Source organism: Microplitis mediator, chromosome 11, assembly GCF_029852145.1.
Source record: "Microplitis mediator isolate UGA2020A chromosome 11, iyMicMedi2.1, whole genome shotgun sequence".
In the NCBI taxonomy this organism is placed as follows: Eukaryota; Metazoa; Arthropoda; class Insecta; order Hymenoptera; family Braconidae; genus Microplitis; species Microplitis mediator.
Genome location: NC_079979.1, coordinates 12127285 through 12145753, shown reverse-complemented (window position 1 = coordinate 12145753; position 18469 = coordinate 12127285). Strand labels below are relative to the sequence as shown.

General features: G+C 34.6%; 1 protein-coding gene across 22 annotated transcripts in view; it reads left to right on the top strand.

The window, feature by feature from the left end:
• LOC130677118 (uncharacterized) overlaps nt 1-18469 on the top strand; it is a 169328-nt gene that overhangs the window by 113768 nt on the left and 37091 nt on the right. Inside the window, exon 7 of one of the 22 annotated variants that reach the window (XR_008991538.1) lies at nt 12444-12458. The exons of the other annotated variants lie outside the window; for them this stretch is intronic. The gene's annotated coding sequence lies outside the window, so the exon portion shown is untranslated. Of the gene's footprint in view, nt 1-12443; nt 12459-18469 lie in introns of those variants that run through there. 22 annotated transcript variants of the gene reach the window in all.

Below are 18469 nucleotides of genomic sequence, written 5' to 3'. Positions count from 1 at the left end.
AAAATGTAATTTTTTTTCATGTTAATTACTTATAAAAAAATCTGAGCATCAGTTGGCCCTCGAAAACATTAGTATAAATTCATTTTCGAGCTTTTCTAGCTCGAAAATACCTTTGTTTCCCTTTTTTATAAGCTTTTCAAGCTCAAAAGGGTTACGTTCTAAGTTAAAGTTTAAAAATTTAGAATCCAATTCAATTAATGAATGAGCGTTTTTTATACATTGATTCACAATTATGTTCAATAATTAGCTCAAAAATAAGTATTTATGTTATACGTTGTATCTACACGGAAAAAAATTAATCGTGAATGCAACATGATGCAGTTTTGGTAAATGATCATGATGAAATCATGTTAAATTCACATGATTTGTCATGTTTCGGTTACATGATAGTCATGTTGCGGTAACATGAGAAAATCATGTGAATGCAACGTGATTTGTCATGTTTTGGCTACATGACAATATGTGGCAGCAACATGATTATCATGTAGCCGAAACATGACAGATCATGTGAATGCAACATGATTTTCTCATGTTACCGCAACATGATTATCATGTAGCCGAAACATGATTATCATGTGAATGCCACATGATTTTCTCATGTTGCCGCAACATGATTATCATGTAGCCGAAACATGACAAATCATGTGAATGCAACATGATTTCATCATGTTTATTTACCAAGACTGCATCATGTTGCATTCACGATTAATTTTTTTCCGTGTATATCGTGTGAATCGTCATACAAGCGAACATGACAATTTTTAAGCAGTCACTTTCAATGACTAACATAAAGAGGAACATATAAGTTTTGAGTAATATTATTCAGTCATTATGATGTTATTCAATGAAAAAAGCAGATATAGATTTTACATTTATTATTCCGTTGACTATTTCTCTCGAATGGATTATCTGATTGAGACGTTCTTGGCAGCAATCAAATGCTTTTATCGAGTTCTACAGCTGATTAGGTTTTGGAATTGATCGATTCGATAGTTTCCGAAATATTCACGAAAAACGAAAAAAAAAAGGATTTTTTTTCATTCTTTCGTCAACGATATCTTTCGAACAGATTATCCCATTGAGACGATTAAGGTGGTAATCGAAAGCTTTTATCGAGTTCTAGAGCTGATTAGATTTTGGAATCGATCGATCCGACAGTTTTCAAAATATCAAAAAAAAACGAAAAAAAAAAATTATTTTTTTTTTCTTATTTCTTAAATATCACACAGTCTATTCGACTAATTGATCGAAAATTTTCTGAAAATCTAAGTTCAGAAGGAATCTTTCGAATGCCGCGAGAACCATCGAAATCGGTTCATTCATTAAAAAGATATGAGAGGTTTACATCCACACGCACACACACGCACACACGCATACACACACACACACACACACACACACACACACACACACACACACACACACACACACACACACACACACACACACACATACACATACACCCATACAGACATCGCTCTGAAAATGTTTGAATAGCATCTTCGCACCTTTAAATGTTGACATATGATGAAAAGCCGATTTTTGAAAATCGGGGTGAAACCAATAACTTCCCAAATTTTCGAAAATCGTCGATTTTCTCAGCGGGAAGTTAAAAATTAAATTTAATCAAATTCATTTAAAAACCAGAAATTTTTTTTTTTTACCTTTTTTGGGAAGTACCCCATTTTGCCCGCAAAAATGAAAAAAATTTTTTTTTTCACGGTAACTGACAATTTTTTCTATTTAATTTGAATATCATTAAAAAAATCCGGGCGTCGATTGGCCCTGCAGGCCAGCCCCAAAACATCCCGCTGTTTTCGATCTCAAGGAGCTCAAAAATATTAGTGTGATTATATATTCGAGCTCTTCAAACTCGAAAATCCTATAGCATGCAATTGTTTTTTTTATTCAACTCATGCGTGCTATTCACGTTTTATCATGCCTAAAATGCGAACCCTAAATGGCCGTTTACCGACTGGTGAAAAATTATTTGTCAAAACGCAAGAAAGATATCTACTATCCCGGCCATTGTGACGTAATGAAAATAAACGTAACTATCTTTCGAGCTCTTACTAAATATTGGGTAATTACAATTCCCTGTTGTTACCCATTGAATAGCCAAGATTGTGATGCCGAATGTTTTTTTCACCATGTCACTAAACAGCTATTGAGACTTAGCTTTTTAGGCAATTAATAAAACGTGAATAGCGCATATGAGTTGAATAAAATTATGGGCGCAACATGTAGGGTAAGCCATAATCCGTCACCCGCGATGTGTTTAGCACTCGTCTTCGGTACGCAGTATGCACTCGCTTCGCTCGTGCCTGCGCACTTGCGACTCGTGCTAAACGCATCGCGCTGACACATTATGAATCACTTACCCTACTAGTTACGCCAATAACTATTATGAGTTTTTCAAGCTGTAACAAGTTACGGTCTGTGCTAAAGTTTGAAATTTTAAGAATCGAAAATCATTTATGAAGAACGGTTTTTATATTGTAATTCCCGATTATTTTCAATAAAATAAACGTATGGAGGTAAAAATCACTGACAGTGATCGAAATCAAAATTTAAATAATTTATGACTCACTTCAGATCAATAATATATGAAATATCCGAGAAAAATATTACGACCTGTGTTTTTTCAATTTTTTTTTCATTGATAATATGATTTAAACTAAAGAACAAGTTAAAATACAATATGTGATGATAAAAAAAGACCATAAAGAATAAAAGTTTGTATGATTTCAGACACATTTTAGTACATTACATTATGATTTATCCGGAAAAAACAATATAAAATGTTATTTTTTTGACTTTTCAATAATTCCGAAATTTTTGAAAATCATCGATTTTCTTAGCGGGAAGTTAAGAAAGATTTAGCGTAATTCAGTCCTCGAAAACTTGGTATTTCCTTAAGAACCCCGTTTTGCCCCTCCCTCTCCTATATATTGTAACGGGCTTTTCACCACCGGGAATCTACCGGAGTGAAGTCCGAATACATTTACGATTTTGGCGAACTTGTTCAAAATACTTATAGTTGGGCGCCAGGTGATTTTATAATCACCAAATAACAATTATCAACACAAAGCAGCTTAGGGTGGCGGATCGGGAAAAGGTCAGGCATTCAAGATTACGATAAACGATTGATCAAAATTAAACAAAATAATTAGTCGTATAGTAAATAAACATAATAATTGATCGGTAACACACACAAATAATCGGTTTACAGAAATATAAATAGCCGTTGTCGGCTTGACTCGATATAAACAAAAGATATTGCTCGTAGAAATCGTACTTGATCGAAAACACTAAGTCAGTTCATTACTCGAAAAAAAAACAAAACAGTCGGTTGATGAAATGAAAAAATATTAACTTATTTTATTGTCTGGAGACACACATACAGCGTAAGTATCGACGAAATACTTGACGAGTGGCTTCAGAGTATTCTTACACAGCGAGGCGACAAGACTGCTGTTGTGAATGAGACACGGATAATCCGTAATTCTCAGAATTGCTCGATGAAATAAAATAAAATAGAAATAATATTTTATTTCGGTAACGCGTTATTTTTCACTATCATATAATTATTGCGCGTAATTAATTAATTGATTTGTAATTATTACACGAACGCGTATCACTTGTTCATTAACAAATTCACTCGTACACTTCGTTCAGTTTTCGCGCCGAGGCTTCGGCTTGTTCACTTGTTCACAATGAGGCGGTTACTGTCGGTCGAAATTATTTCTCTGTCGGTTAATTGTTCGTTGGTCAAACGCAGATTGATCTTAAAAGCCGGAATCGAAATTGTTCGCTTGGTCGGAGTCGAATTGTTCAAATACAAAAACGCGGCCGTTCAGTATGGAGTCTATTCCGGATCTCTGGTTTCAATCCATGCGTTGGATCGATTTTTCGGTCGAAGTCGAAATTTTTCTCATAGATGTCACTATATTTATTATATTCAAATAATTCTTGAACCACGGGTCGATGCCGAATTTTCATCATGTTACAATATATATATTTAAATGGTACAATATATATATATATATATATATATATATATATATTACATTTGGCCAAAAAAATCGACTATTTTTTTTTTTTTCGATACTGTAAAAATATTATTCCTGATGACGAAAGAAAATTATCGTGCAAGTTTGAGCCCTTAATATCGATATTAAGAGGTGTATCGTTACGACTTTTAGTTTTTTGACATATATTTCATTTTTTACCCAAAACTCGTAAATCATCTATCTGAAAAATTTGAGCAATATATATTCTTAACGAAAATTGAATTCCCTAGAAAAAATCTCTCTTAGTAAATTGACGTAAAACGAGTCGTTTCCTCGTAACCGTGTCTTAAACATTGATTTGTTTTTTAAATTGTTTGTTACCATTTAGGATTATTGTAACTACTAGAAATATTAAAATTTTTTTTAGTCAAGATACACATTCTTGAAGGAAATTTAATGCTCTACAAAAAAGGTCTCTTAACATTTTTTGCTAAATTCACTCCTTTGAAAATAATTTGTAAAATGAGAGGTTATACTTGAGAGCGAATGCAACACTAATAAACAGACCCGCGTATAATAAATCGACACGTGGTCGATATCGGTTAGATTCACGAAAATTAATTCACTTATTAATTACGCGCGAATGACAATTTATTTATGCTCAATAAATAGCAGCCTTAATATACTGACTAAATATTGAGGATAATTTGGGGTAGTGTTTAGTATTATATCACACAAGAAGATAATATATATAGCAGAGCGGTTTTCTGAGCACAAAGTTGTATAGAACAAATCAATTTGTCGAATGAATGATGAAACGACGGCGTCTTCCTTTGTTCCCGCTTGGAGGTGACGTGGATAGCATGGCTGTCCCAGCGAATTTTCCCATCGGCTTAAAAGTGCGCCAACGGGAAATAGTTAGCTGCCAATTTTTCTGATTGGCCGGCTGGTAGCGGGTTATCATGCCGTCTTGACACGGTCATGAGCAAGAAATTACAAGTGTCGGGCCCATATAGCGAGTGACTTGGCACTATTCTGAACTTGAAGTTAGTAGTGAGTTCGGCAGCTCCCGGACTAGCAGAAATGCACGAAGCTTTTAAACTTAATCAAGCTCGTGACTGAACATAATTCAAGGTTGAAGTTGAGTCAAAACGACTTTAATAACCTAAAAAACTTTCGAAGGAGTGAATTTAGCGAAAAATGTTAAGACACCTTTTTTGTAGAACATTAAATTTCCTCCAAAAATATGTATCTTGACTAGGAAAAAATTTTAATATTTCTAGTAGTTACAATAATCCAAAATAGAAACAAACAATTTAAAAAACAAATCAATGTTGAAGGCACGGTTACAAAGAAACGGCTCGTTTTACGTCAATTTACTAGGAAAGATTTTTTGTAGGGAATTCAATTTCCTTCAAAAATATACATTACTCAAATTTTTCAGATAGGTGATTTTCGAGTTTTGGGAAAAAAATTAAAATTTCTGTCAAATAACTAAAAATCGTAACGATACACCTCTTAATATCAATATTAAGGGCTCAAACTTGCACAATAATTTTTTTTTGTCATCAGGAATATTTTCACGCTATCGAAAAAAAAAAATAATCGATTTTTTTGGCCCAGTCTAATATATATATTAGGGTGCGTCATATTAAGGCTACGTTTTTTTGAACTTCCCGCTAAGAAAATCGACGATTTTCGAAAAATTGGGAAGTTATTGTTTTCCCCCCGATTTGCGAAAATCGGAATTTCATCAGATGTCGACGTTTTGAGGACCTAGGAAGCTATTCTGACTATTTTCAGAATGATGTCCGAGTGTCTGTATGTATGTATGTATGTATGTATGTGTGTATGTATGTACGTGTGTGTGTGTGTGTATGTGTGTGTGTGTGTGTGTGTGTGTGTGTGTGTGTGTGTGTGTGTGTGTGTGTGTGTGTGTGTGTGTATGTATGTGTGTGACCGGTCTATAACTTTTTAACTAATGAACCGATTTGGATGGTTGAGGCGGCAATCGAAAGAGCTTATTGGCCATCAACTTTTCTGAAAATTTCGGATCATTTGATCAAGTAGAGTCGATAATATTGGCGAATTACGAAAAAAAAAATTTTTTTTTTTTTAGTTTTTTAGTGATTTTTAAGAAACGACTTATACGATCAACTTCAAAATCTAATCAGCTCTAGAACTTGATAAAACGCGTCGATTGCCGCTTTAGCCATCTCAATCGGATAATTCGCTTGAGAGTTATCGCGGGAGAAAGAAATGGTAAAAAACGGTTTTTTCGAAAACAATGGTATACAAAAGTATTTTCGGACTCGAAGAGCTCGAAAATGTATTCACAACAATGTTTTCTAGCTCCTTGAGCTCAAGGAGCTTGAAAACAGCGGGAAGTTTGGGGGCTGGCCCGCAGGGTCAACCGATAGACAGATTTTTTTTTACGGCTATACTAGAAAATCTGGTAGTATATAGAAAATAAAAATTATGCCGCTGGGCTAAAGGGTTTAAGTCCAATAGCGGCTTAGCTCATCAAAAAATTCGATTTCCCATTTAAGTAACACGGGAAATTTTTTTTTTAACTTTGAGTATTTCTAACTTGTGAAAAAATCAATAGATCGAATTGACTAATACATACTTTTGTAGAAAATTAAACGCTCTACAAAAAAGGTCTCGTGTCATTTTTCGATCGATCCATCTGTTCTAAAGTTATTAGAGCTCGAAGTTAAGTTATAGTCAATTTCGAGATCTATTTACCTGTCCGGCAAAACTATTAGACTTATCACAAAATATCATAGAATCTTTTTTGTAGACAATTTTATTTCCTACAAATTTTTTTAGTAAAATTTTTTATAATTCCGCATTGTTTTCTAGTTATTTTCATTTTAATTTCAAGCTCTTAAAAAAGTAGTATCCTGATCGATTTCAAGAGTTCGACATTGCAATGAAAATAACTAGAAAACATTGCGGAATTTGAAAAAACTTTAGTGATAATAATTTGTAGAGAATTAAATTTTCAACAAAAAAGACCCTATAACATTTTATTATAAGTCTGATAGTTTTGCCGGGAAAGTAAAAAGGTCTCGAAATTTACTATAACTTGACTTCGAGCTCTAATAACTTTAGAACAGATGGATTGATCGAAAAATGATACGAGACCTTTTTTGCAGAGGGTTTAATTTCCTACAAAAATATGTATTAGTCAATTTGATCTATTGATTTTTTCACAAGTTAGAAATACTCAAAATTAAAAAACAAATTTCCCGTGTTATTTACATGGGAAACCGAATTTTTTGATGAGCCAAGCCGCTATTGGACTTGAAGCCTTTAGCCCAGCGGCATGATTTTTTATTTTCTATTGTCACGATATTTAAATATCGCGGCATCTTCGCATTAGGTCGGGAGGGGCAACGGAGGGCAGCACACGCTGCTCACACGTCTTAAACATTAGTATTATTATTATTATTATTATTATTATTTTATGTATTATTTTATTTTAATTACTGTATCATTATTATCTGTTTGGTTTATTAGATGTAAATTGCGGCGCAATCAGTAATATTTACGGATTTTTATAAACATATGAATGGATTTTATAGACGCTGGGATAAATAATTGCGTATTTATTTATATGCTTATTATTATTTTGGTTGGTTGACGCATGCACGTCAACGCAACAGTTGGTATCGGTAAATTTATTTATTTTAAATAAATTTACTATTATTATGAATGAATCAATGCTAGATTTATCTGTAAATCATGTTAATCATTGATTCTGAGATGTGCGGATGGCCATATAATGTCGGGAATGGGTCAAATTTCCCGAAAATAATTAATGAATTATGTTGGTGTGTTGGGAAAAATTAACATGCGACAGGTATATTCCTCCATTGGTCAGAATGAGAGAGATCATAAAATGGCGTCGGCCGAAGTGCCGGCGTAAGAAACACGTGCTGCCGTGGTCAGATGTGTATAATCTGTTGTAAGAGCAGGGTGTGTGCTTGTTACAGTAAATAATTTTTATTGAGACGCCATTTGGCAATGAAAATTGTATCTTTGGGTTTTGTGTATTAATCGTTGCTGATTGAGTAATATACCAATGGAACTTGAACGCATTTTATATTACAACGATGACTGTAAGTACCTGTGTGCTTTATACATTGGCGTGTAATTTGTTCCCGCGTTGGTGGCCATTTGTATATCTCACACGTGTGAGTGAGAGAGAGAGAGCAATACTTGTAGTGAAATTCAGCGTATATAAATACTTGCGTACTTGTGTGTCCCAGCGGTAAATATATGTGAACATTTATGATTTATTGAGATAATATTAATTGTGTTTGTTTATTATCTTGCGGTAAATATCTACCTGTATGCCCATACAAGAAAATACGACGGGGCCAGATATGGGCCACGCTTGGCGCATTGCTGTCGATCTCTGGCCCATGCTTGTAAACCCGCTTTGGCCCAGCTTTGGCAAAAGTCTGGGATGATAACAGGGTGCCAGGCTTGGTTGTTACCATTGGCCCAGGCATCATTGCCAAGGCTGGCCCATGCGTGGTGGCCAGATCTGAGCCATGCTTGTTTGCCAGACCTGGCCCATGCTTGCTTGCCATACTTGGCCCATGCATCGACAAAACAAATAAATTTAATTTTAAAAAAATTTTATTATTATTCTAATAGAGTTTGTGTGATCATTGACGTTTAAACTATTTAAGAGAGGCAAATGACGTAAAAAAACTCGGTGAAAATTCTGCTGGGCTCTGGGCGCGAACTGCCGTCCTTCTAATCGCTAGGTTTGAACGGTAGCTACTGGACGAACCTACTAATGTTGAACTGAAACTTTTATATGTTGTACTTATTCATTTTACTACAACCACTTGGTTTTATGAAATGTAAAGAGCAATTAAATAAATATTTTCGATTAAGAAAAAAAATAATAATTTCGTATTATTTTTATTATAATTACATAATTTTTAAAAATAAAATTTATTAAATTTAATTGATTATTTATCAAGAACCCAGCCGAATTGTCTTGCTCTACCACCAATATTAAAAATAACATTTATTATAAAAATTTATGAGTCATTTCTTACTTAAATTAATTTTTATAACTAAAATTATAAAATTACGGTTGTTGATTGCAAATAACAACGAACTAAAAAATATTTCAATTATTAGTTGTAAATAATTTTAATCGCAATATTATAATATTTATCAATTAAAACTTATTTTAATTCAAAAATAAATAATTATTGATTTAAAAAACCATAATAATGAGTTAATTGAATAATTAATAAAAAACGTGGGTTAACCAATTCTGGCCCAACGATGGGGAACTATAGGTGTAGCCGAACTTGGACAATCCTACCTTGGCCCAAATCTGGCTTGCCATTGAATGATCAAGGCAGGGGAACCTAGTCTTGACCCAGGTTCGGGAAATGATTGGAATGGCCATGATTGAGTAACTATTCTTGACCCAAGAATGGGCCAATATAGACGTGCCAAAGCTAGGTTCCCCAGTGCTGAGCCAAGGAGGGCCCCTTCGTTTAACTCTGGCAGCTCCTGCATGGGGTGCAGTGGGCTGGCCCTCACGAGGTCCGTGATTCGAGTACTGAACGAACGTGAGTTTTTTTTTTCTCGGCCGATATGCATAATAATTTACATATAGTTTTATTTTTTATTTAATTATATACATTTTTTTTCTCCTGGCAAATCTAATCAACACAAATTACCTGGATGTAAGAAAATATTATAAAATGACTTTTCATAAAAAATGGGTTATTCAGTCTAAGCCCGTGTTAGGTTTACCACTCAACGGCCAAGGCTAGGTCATTCAGTCTTGGTCCATGTTAGGGTTACCATTCAACGGCCATGGTTAGGTTACGCAAAATAGGCCCAAGTTAGGGTGACTCTAGGCTTGGCCAAGGCTAGGTTATTCAGTCTTGGCCCATGTTAGGGTTACCATTCAACGGCCATGGTTAGGTTACGCAAACTTGGCCCAAGTTAGGGTGACTCTAGGCTTGGCCAAGGGTAGGTTATCAGTCTTGGCCCAAGCCTGGGTAATCATTGGAATGGCAAAGAATAATTACCCAGTTATGGCCCGGGCATGGAAAAGTATAGGTTTGCCAAGATGGGCTTCCCAATAATGTCCCAGGCATGGCCCCGTCGTTCAACTCTGGGGCTTCCTGTATGGGTGTACGTATTATTTGCAATTATTTTTTATTATTTTGAGTTAACTAATTTACAATTATTTATATATCATCAGTGATTTCTTATATTTGCGTTACATATTTACTATCACTGTAAGTGATCAATTATTATCGGCGGTAAATATTTATATTTGGGTAATTATTAGTTGTGATCATTTCTTATTATTTTCGTTGATTATTTACGATTATTGGATCACTGGTGATTTAGTGCGAAAATACTATTTGTGAGAACTCATTGTTTTGCTGTAACTAGTTGCTATTCACAAAAATTCGTTTTCACTTTGATTTTCTTTTTATTTCACCTTTAAACTTTTAATCTTTAGTAAAGATAAAATTCCTTTATGTTTCTTGATAGAAAATAGAGATGATACTCTTTAAAGGATCGTATCTTTATTTTTGAACATTTACTACACTTTTAATATACACTAAGATTTTTGGTTTTCTATGTTTTTAATTTTATATTTATGAGAATAATACTTCTTTAATATTCCTTATAGGAAATAGAGTTGATACTCTTTTAAACGATGATATTTTCTTTATTTAAACATGTATTGCTTTATTTTTCTATTTCTATAATAGTATCCCTCGCAGATTTGAATCACGGTGGGAACACCGTGAAAGTGTAAACATCGTGGATCCACTGTGGTTACACGGTGGGTTTGTTCCATTTCACCACCGGGTATACACGGTGTTCCCACTGTGATTACGCGGTGTATCCACCGTGATTCCACGGTGGCTTTGTGCTATTCCACCACCGTGTTTCCACGGTGTATCCACCGCGTAATCACAGTGGAAACACTGTGTATACACGGTGGTCAAGCCACCGTGTAATCACGGTGGATACACCGCGTAATCACAGTGGTAAAATGGAACAAGCCCGCCGTGTTTCCACCGTGATTCAAATCTGCGAGGGTAGTAAACTCGATATAATATCACTCAAGATAATAATTGAACTCGGAGCTATTCACTCACAACCAATAACACTGTTAACTTTTATCAACTTTTAATTTTCTCTCGCGATGCGAAATTTTTATTCACTTTTACCGATGTATTAATTTGCGTTTGCGCTATGATTTATTTTTAGCAATGATAATTTCTCTATTTTTTTCTTATATAATTTTCAAATATATAGATGTATATATTTATTCTTTAACTGCGATATAAAAGCGATGATGATCGATTTTATTTTGTTTTATTGTAAATTTGAACATTCCTCGGGATGTTCAGCATGAATTTTGAAAAAGATTTCGGAGTCGGACATAACACATACATATATATATATATATTAGGGTGTGCCAAAAAAAATCGGTAATTTTGTTTTTCACTCTCCCACGAAAAATTTGTTTGTCAGCCCTAAAAAAAAATTCAGTTAAAATTTCAGCCCTTAATTTCAATTTTAAGAGGTCCATCATCAATCCCAAAGTTTTCCCATTTGAATAACATGGAAAAACTATTTTGTAACATTATTTATGGCTGCAAACCGTGAAGATTTTTTTTTTGACATTATTAATCAGTGAACCTGCTTAAGCAATAAATTGTCTACAAATAAGTGCAAAGAATCAAATCGGTGCACTCAATATTTCGTCTATTATTGACGTTAGAATATGCGAATTTTACGAAAATTCGTTGTTTTTACATCTGGAAACTAAACTGTTGGTTGTAGAAAAAAAAAGTTGAAGAGTAATTTTGTAGTACATTTGATTCTCTACAAAATTGTCTTTATGACTTCTTCTGTATGATGAACAGTTCAATAGTTACGAACTCTTGAAGTCTCATTATTTAAATCATTTACTTATACTAATCAAAGTATTGAGTATAGTGACAACAGTTATTTGAAAATTCGGTGAAAAATCCCATACACTACGAATATACGCGGAAATTTTATATTCTACAGCTCAATAAATTTGAGCTCCAAAAGTCTCAATTATAGATTTATTTAAATTATCAGTTTAACCTATTATCTGTTGAGAATAATTTGAATCAAGATTCTTTAGCACTATTTTAAATATCTGAAAAAACTCGTAAAAAGTCCGTCATATCATTAATAGTTGATTGTTTCTTTACTTTTTCTATTTTCTATTCCTTGATTACAAAAATCTAAACAAATAAATTTTTTTTTGTTTTAATTTAAAAAAATCTGTCTATCAGTTGACCCTGCGGGCCAGCCCTAAGACTCCCTGCTGTTTTCGAGCTCCTTGGATTTTTTTTCAGTTTTTTTCGAATTTTTCAGAAATGGCTCAATTCCAAAATCTAATCAGCACTAGGATTCAAAAAACAGCGTCGATTCCCGCCTCAACCATCTAAATCGGTCAATTTCTTCAAGAGATATCGTTGGATGAAAAATGGTAAAAAACTATTTTTTTTTAAAAGAACGGCATCCAAAAGTATTTTCGAGCTCGAATATGTATTAGTCCAGTCGGCAAGTGATTTAAATGGCGGTCCTAGTAGATTAAGCGAGGCGGAGACCGATTTTGACGATTTTTTTTTTGATTCCGCACTAAAAAAGGATTTCCAAAAAAGTTGAACAGGTTTCCCGTGTTGCTTTTGATTATTTAAATATTTAAAAATTAGTACTTAGTTAACTTTTAAATATCTCGGAAACTATAGGGAAATCGGGAAAAAAAAATTAAGAATAAAATGTAGAGAAATGATCAAAGAAAAAAATGAAACCAATCCGAAGTCTATACGACTAATAGTTTACGAGATATGATTTTTTTAATGCAAATTAATTTTTCGCCGCGCGCGCGGGAGTAAACAATTACCTGGAACTTTTTGAAAAATGCATAAATTAATAAAAATTTTTTTCTAATTCGTAGTTCTTACAATTCAAGCCGATAAACGAAAAGTTTCAAATCGAAAAAATAATTTTTTCGATTTTTTACATTAAAAAAACCATTTTTTGGTTTTTTGGATTTAAAAAATCAAAATTACCAAAAAAATTTTTTTGATGCAAATACAATTATTCTATTAGTTAAAATATACTCCCTAAATAAAAAAATAATCTAAAAAAAAATTTTTTTCTACAAAAAACAATCGATTGAAAATTTTAAATTTTATGTCGCTGGCCCTATCCATTTAATGAGTAAGACAGAGATAGCAATATATGTCTGTCACTCTAATCGCTGGTCGAGCGCCGCTAGTGGGGGATTCACAATAATAATAAAGATATATACGGTGGTCATGATTCGAAATATCCAAATCGTTTTATTTTTTTTTTATACTCCAAACTTTTGTAATAGAAATTTTTTTTTTTATTCAAATTTTTTTTTTTTTTCTTTAATTTCTTCTGTGTGTAAACAAATTTTTAACGTGATATAAAAGTATTGAACTGTTCATCATACAGAAGAAGTCATAAAGACAATTTTGTAGAAAATCAAATGTACTACAAAATTACCGTTCAACTTTTTTTTTTATAGTCAATATTTTAATTGTTATAAGTAAATAATTTAAATAATAGGACTTCCCTCGCAGATTTGAATCACGGTGGAAACACGGTGGGTTTGTTCCATTTTACCACTGTGATTACGCAGTGGATACACCGTGGAAACACGGTGGTGAAATAGCAGAAAGCCACCGTGGAATCACGGTGGATACACCGCGTAATCACAGTGGGAACACCGTGTATACACAGTGGTCAAGCCACCGCGTAATCACGGTGGATACACCGCGTAATCACAGTGGATACACTGTGTATACCCGGTGGTGAAATGGAACAAACCCACCGTGTAACCACAGTGGATCCACGATGTTTACACTTTCACGGTGTTCCCACCGTGATTCAAATCTGCGAGGGTTCGAGAGCTCATGACTATTGATCTGTTCATCATACAAAAAAGGTCTTAATAGACCTCTTAAAATTGAAATTAAGGGCTGAAATTTTAACTGAATTTTTTTTTAGGGCTGACAAACAAATTTTTTGTGGGAGAGTCAAAAAAAAAATTATTGATTTTATTTGGCACACCCTAATATATGTATATGTATATGTATGTATCAGACTGTCAGAAAAAAATTTATTTTTTATTTTAATTAAATACACACGGAAAGAATTTTTTGATGAAATTACTCTGTACTTTCGAGTAATCCTGGGCCGTTGCAAAAAATAAGTATTTTTTTTGTTTTAAATTTAATATTTTTTGTTTAAATATTAACGTTGCTATACTATGTTTTACTCTACTACTGTATAACAGGGCTAATGCTGCTACTCTGGTCGTCCTTTATCAAGGGCGCCACTAAACGTGATAACGGCCTCCCAGAGCTGGATCTTAGATCATCAAGGTCGTTGTAAATTAATTAATTGTAAGAGAGAGGAGAGGACGGATAATTTATAATAATTTTAATACACTTTTTATTTAACCTTTTATTTATTTAATAAACCTTTTTCCTTATAACCTTTTTAACCTTTATAAACCTTATAACAATTTGTCCATTACCTTTGACGACCTTATAAACCTTATACCTTATAAACCTTATGACCTTATACCTTATAACTACCGTCAACTACCTTTGACGTTTTAAATCCTTATTCTCATCAACTACCTTTGACGAATTCCTAAACCTTAATTAAGCCAACTACCTTTGGTATCACACACACGCACACGACTTTATTACTACTACTGGCCAACTACCTTTGGCATTTGTTTAAAACAATATAAAATCGTCGAACCTGACGAACCTTAATTAACAATAATAATTATTTAAAATCGATCCCCTGGATCTATACACGTGCACACTCACACTAGTCCCCTGGACTTATTTCCACACACTGATTTTAAATAATATCAAAATGGCGTCCGGCCATCACTTTCCCGCCACACTTTTACAATAAATTAATTAATTTTAGAATAAGAAAATTTATTAATTAATTTATTTTTGATTGACTTAATCACTTTTATCCCTCGCACATTCGAATCACGGTGGAAACACCGTAGAAGTGTAAACACCGTGGATCCACCGGGGTTACACGGTGGGTTTGTTCCATTTCACCACCGGGTATACACAGTGTATCCACAATGATTACGCGGTGTATCCACCGTGATTCCACGGTGGCTTGACCACTGTGTATACACGGTGTTTCCACTGTGATTACGCGGTGTATTCATCGTGATTCCACGGTGGCTTTGTGCTATTTCACCACCGTGGTTCGGCGGTGTATCCACCGCGTAATCACAGTGGAAACACCGTGTATACACAGTGGTCAAGCCACCGTGGAATCACGGTGGATACACCGCGTAATCACAGTGGTAAAATGGAACAAACCTACCGTGTTTCCACCGTGATTCAAATCTGCGAGGGTATCTTTTATCCATTTTCATTTAGTACTTATCTGTATCAACAATAAATTTACATCAGAAATCTCAATACCGCGTTTACCCGATCCTCCAAAGTATGTGTTACTGACTACTTTGGATTTCCCTTGATTCTTTCCTTTTCGGTTCAGACTCTTATTTCTCTTTTATTGTTATTAATTTTATTACGGTAAATTATTAACTAATTTTATTTAATAATTTTAATTATTAATTAATTAAATTCCATCTCAGACTCTTCGCGTCTGTTTAATCGATCATTCATTTATTTGTCGGTCTTTTTATAAATTAAAATTTATTTATTTCGATTAATTTTAATTATAATAATAATAAATTGAGTTTTATTCGCACAACCTTTAGTTTTTTACAAAATTTCTACAATAGTTATAAGTATTTATATATTATATATTTATTTATTTATATATTATATATTTATTTATTTATATATTATATATTTATTTATTTATATATTATATATTTATTTATTTTTGACTCTTTCTCCTTCCATTTCTCACTATATATTAAATAACAGTCAATAAATTAACTTTGTCCAACTAATCCTTTGGTATCAATTCACTCCATTCATCCTTGATCATCATCCTTGTGTACGTCGGTGTTTTGGCTGCCCTCTTGCAACAGATTCCGTGACCCTGCCTCCTTTCTTAGGGTCTCTTCAAGTTTTTTGGAGATCGCACACATTTTTTGGTCTATTTCCCCTTTTAGCACTTCTATCAATCTGCTTTCCAATCTTTCTTCGTCCTCGATTTCCTGCCATCCTTTCAAATATGCTCTTTCTTCGTTGTTTACTACTTTGACTAGTCCTCTGCACTTCAATAAGTGCGGCAGCGTTTCGTCTTCTTCCTCACATAGTCTACACTTTCACTCTGCAAACCTTTTTTTATGCGCCCTCCCTATGTTCCCACACCTGATTCTCGCCCACATCTCCTTTACTTCCGCCCTTATTCCATCTCTCCTCCAGTATTGCTTATTGTCTTCTTCCAACTCTATTTTCTTATATAGTGAATTATATGTTGATTTTTCCCTCGCCTCTTCGTCTTTCTTCCTCGACTTTTCTCTTAATCTTGCGATACCATCGTTTATCTCTTTTTCTACTGCCTCTGTCTCCATATTCTTGCATATCATCTCTATTACTGCTTCACACTCCATTTCTTTCATAGCCTTCTGCACCTCTTTGCCCCACTTCGTTGGGTTTCTGTTCAGTATGCCCCTCATTTCTTCTCTCATAGTTTTCCTTGGCCATCTGTCCTCGTCCATCCTCATACATACTTTCAGATATCTTGCCACTCTTTCCTTTGCAATGACTCTCATATTCTCTACCCCCATTTCACGTCTCCATATATACCTGGGCGTGTTTCTGCTTCCTCCAAGTGTCATCTTACACATCCTATTGTACACTCTCTCTATCTCTTCCACCTTCCCCCAACCTCATACTTCTACTCCATACATCGCCACTGATTTAGCCACCGTGTTCATCAAGTACAGCCTGTCTCTTAAGTTGTTTAGTCTTGTTCTCTTTAACACTCCCCAAGCTGCGTTTGCTGCCTTTTGCGCTTTACTCGCTACTTCCCTCCTTTGTTTAGCTGCGCTATTCCTCGTGGTAAACCAATATCCCAGGTATTTAAATTCGTTTGTTTCTTCCACTTCCCTTCCTTCATATCTGAACTTTCTTTCCTTTTTCTTTCTTCCACCGTTTCTGCATACTAATATCTTTGTCTTTCCCACGTTCACTTCCATCTTGTTCTCCTTCACGTACTTTTCTAATTCTCTCAGCATTCTCCTCAACTCTTCACCGGTGTCTGCAACCATCGCAACATCATCCGCGTATTTCAAAACATAGATCCTTTGCTGGCCTATCGTTGTTCCTCCGATTTTTAGTTTTTCCATTCTGTCCTCTAGTTCATCTATGTCTATCCCATACGCCACTCCACTCATTGCACACCCCTGTCTTACTCCAGTCTTCGCTTCAAACTTCCTTGTGATCTTGTTTTTTCCTATTTTCACTGTGCAGTATGTCCTCTTATATATCCTTCTGAACATTCGATGCATTCTTCCCCTTATTCCTTTCTTCCATGCCTTATTTTTTAGCTTTCCCCTTCTCACTGTATCAAAGGCAGCCCTGAATTCGATCAGGCCTATATATAGTTTCCCGCCTTTCCTCTTTATTTTATTATTTATCAACCCGTTTAATACAAAAATGTGCTCTCTCGTCCCTCTCCCTCTTCTGAACCCCGCCTGACTTTCTTTTAATATTTTGTCTCGCTCTATCCACCTACTTAATCTCTCTGTCATTGGGGTTGTCAGAAGTTTGTAACCCGAATCCAGGAGCGAGATATCTCGGTAATTTTCCGTCTTCTCTTCATCTCCAGCTTTGTGGAGCGGTATTACCATCGCCGTTTCCTATCCGTCCTGTATTTCGCCATCTACCCACATTTTATTTATTATTTCCCTTACCCATATACTAACGTCCTGTGAGACATTTTTCAGGAATTCTGCTGCTATCCCATCCTCCCCTGCATCCTTGTTGTTCCCTAGCTTTCTTAGTGCCGTCTTTACTTCCCTTACCGTGTATACCTCGTCCAGTCTTGGGTCTATTGACTCCAGTTCTTCGTCCTCTCCGCACCACGGCTCTGTTCCGTCTTCGTTGTCATCTATTTCTCCGTCGTCTCTGTTCAGCAGTCTCTCGAAGTGTTCCACCCACTGTTTTGCGGGTATTTCATTTTTCACTTAACCTCCTTTTCTTCCTCTGAACCTGTTTATTGCCTCCCACCATTTAGACATATCTTTTGCTTTACTTATCTCCTCACACCTCTCTTGTGTCCACTTTTCTTTGCTTTCTTTTATTGTTCTTCTGTAGCTTATTCTGCTCTCCATTAGTTTTTTCTTTGTCTCTATGCACTCCCGATTCCTTATGAATTCTCTTAATCTCTTCCAG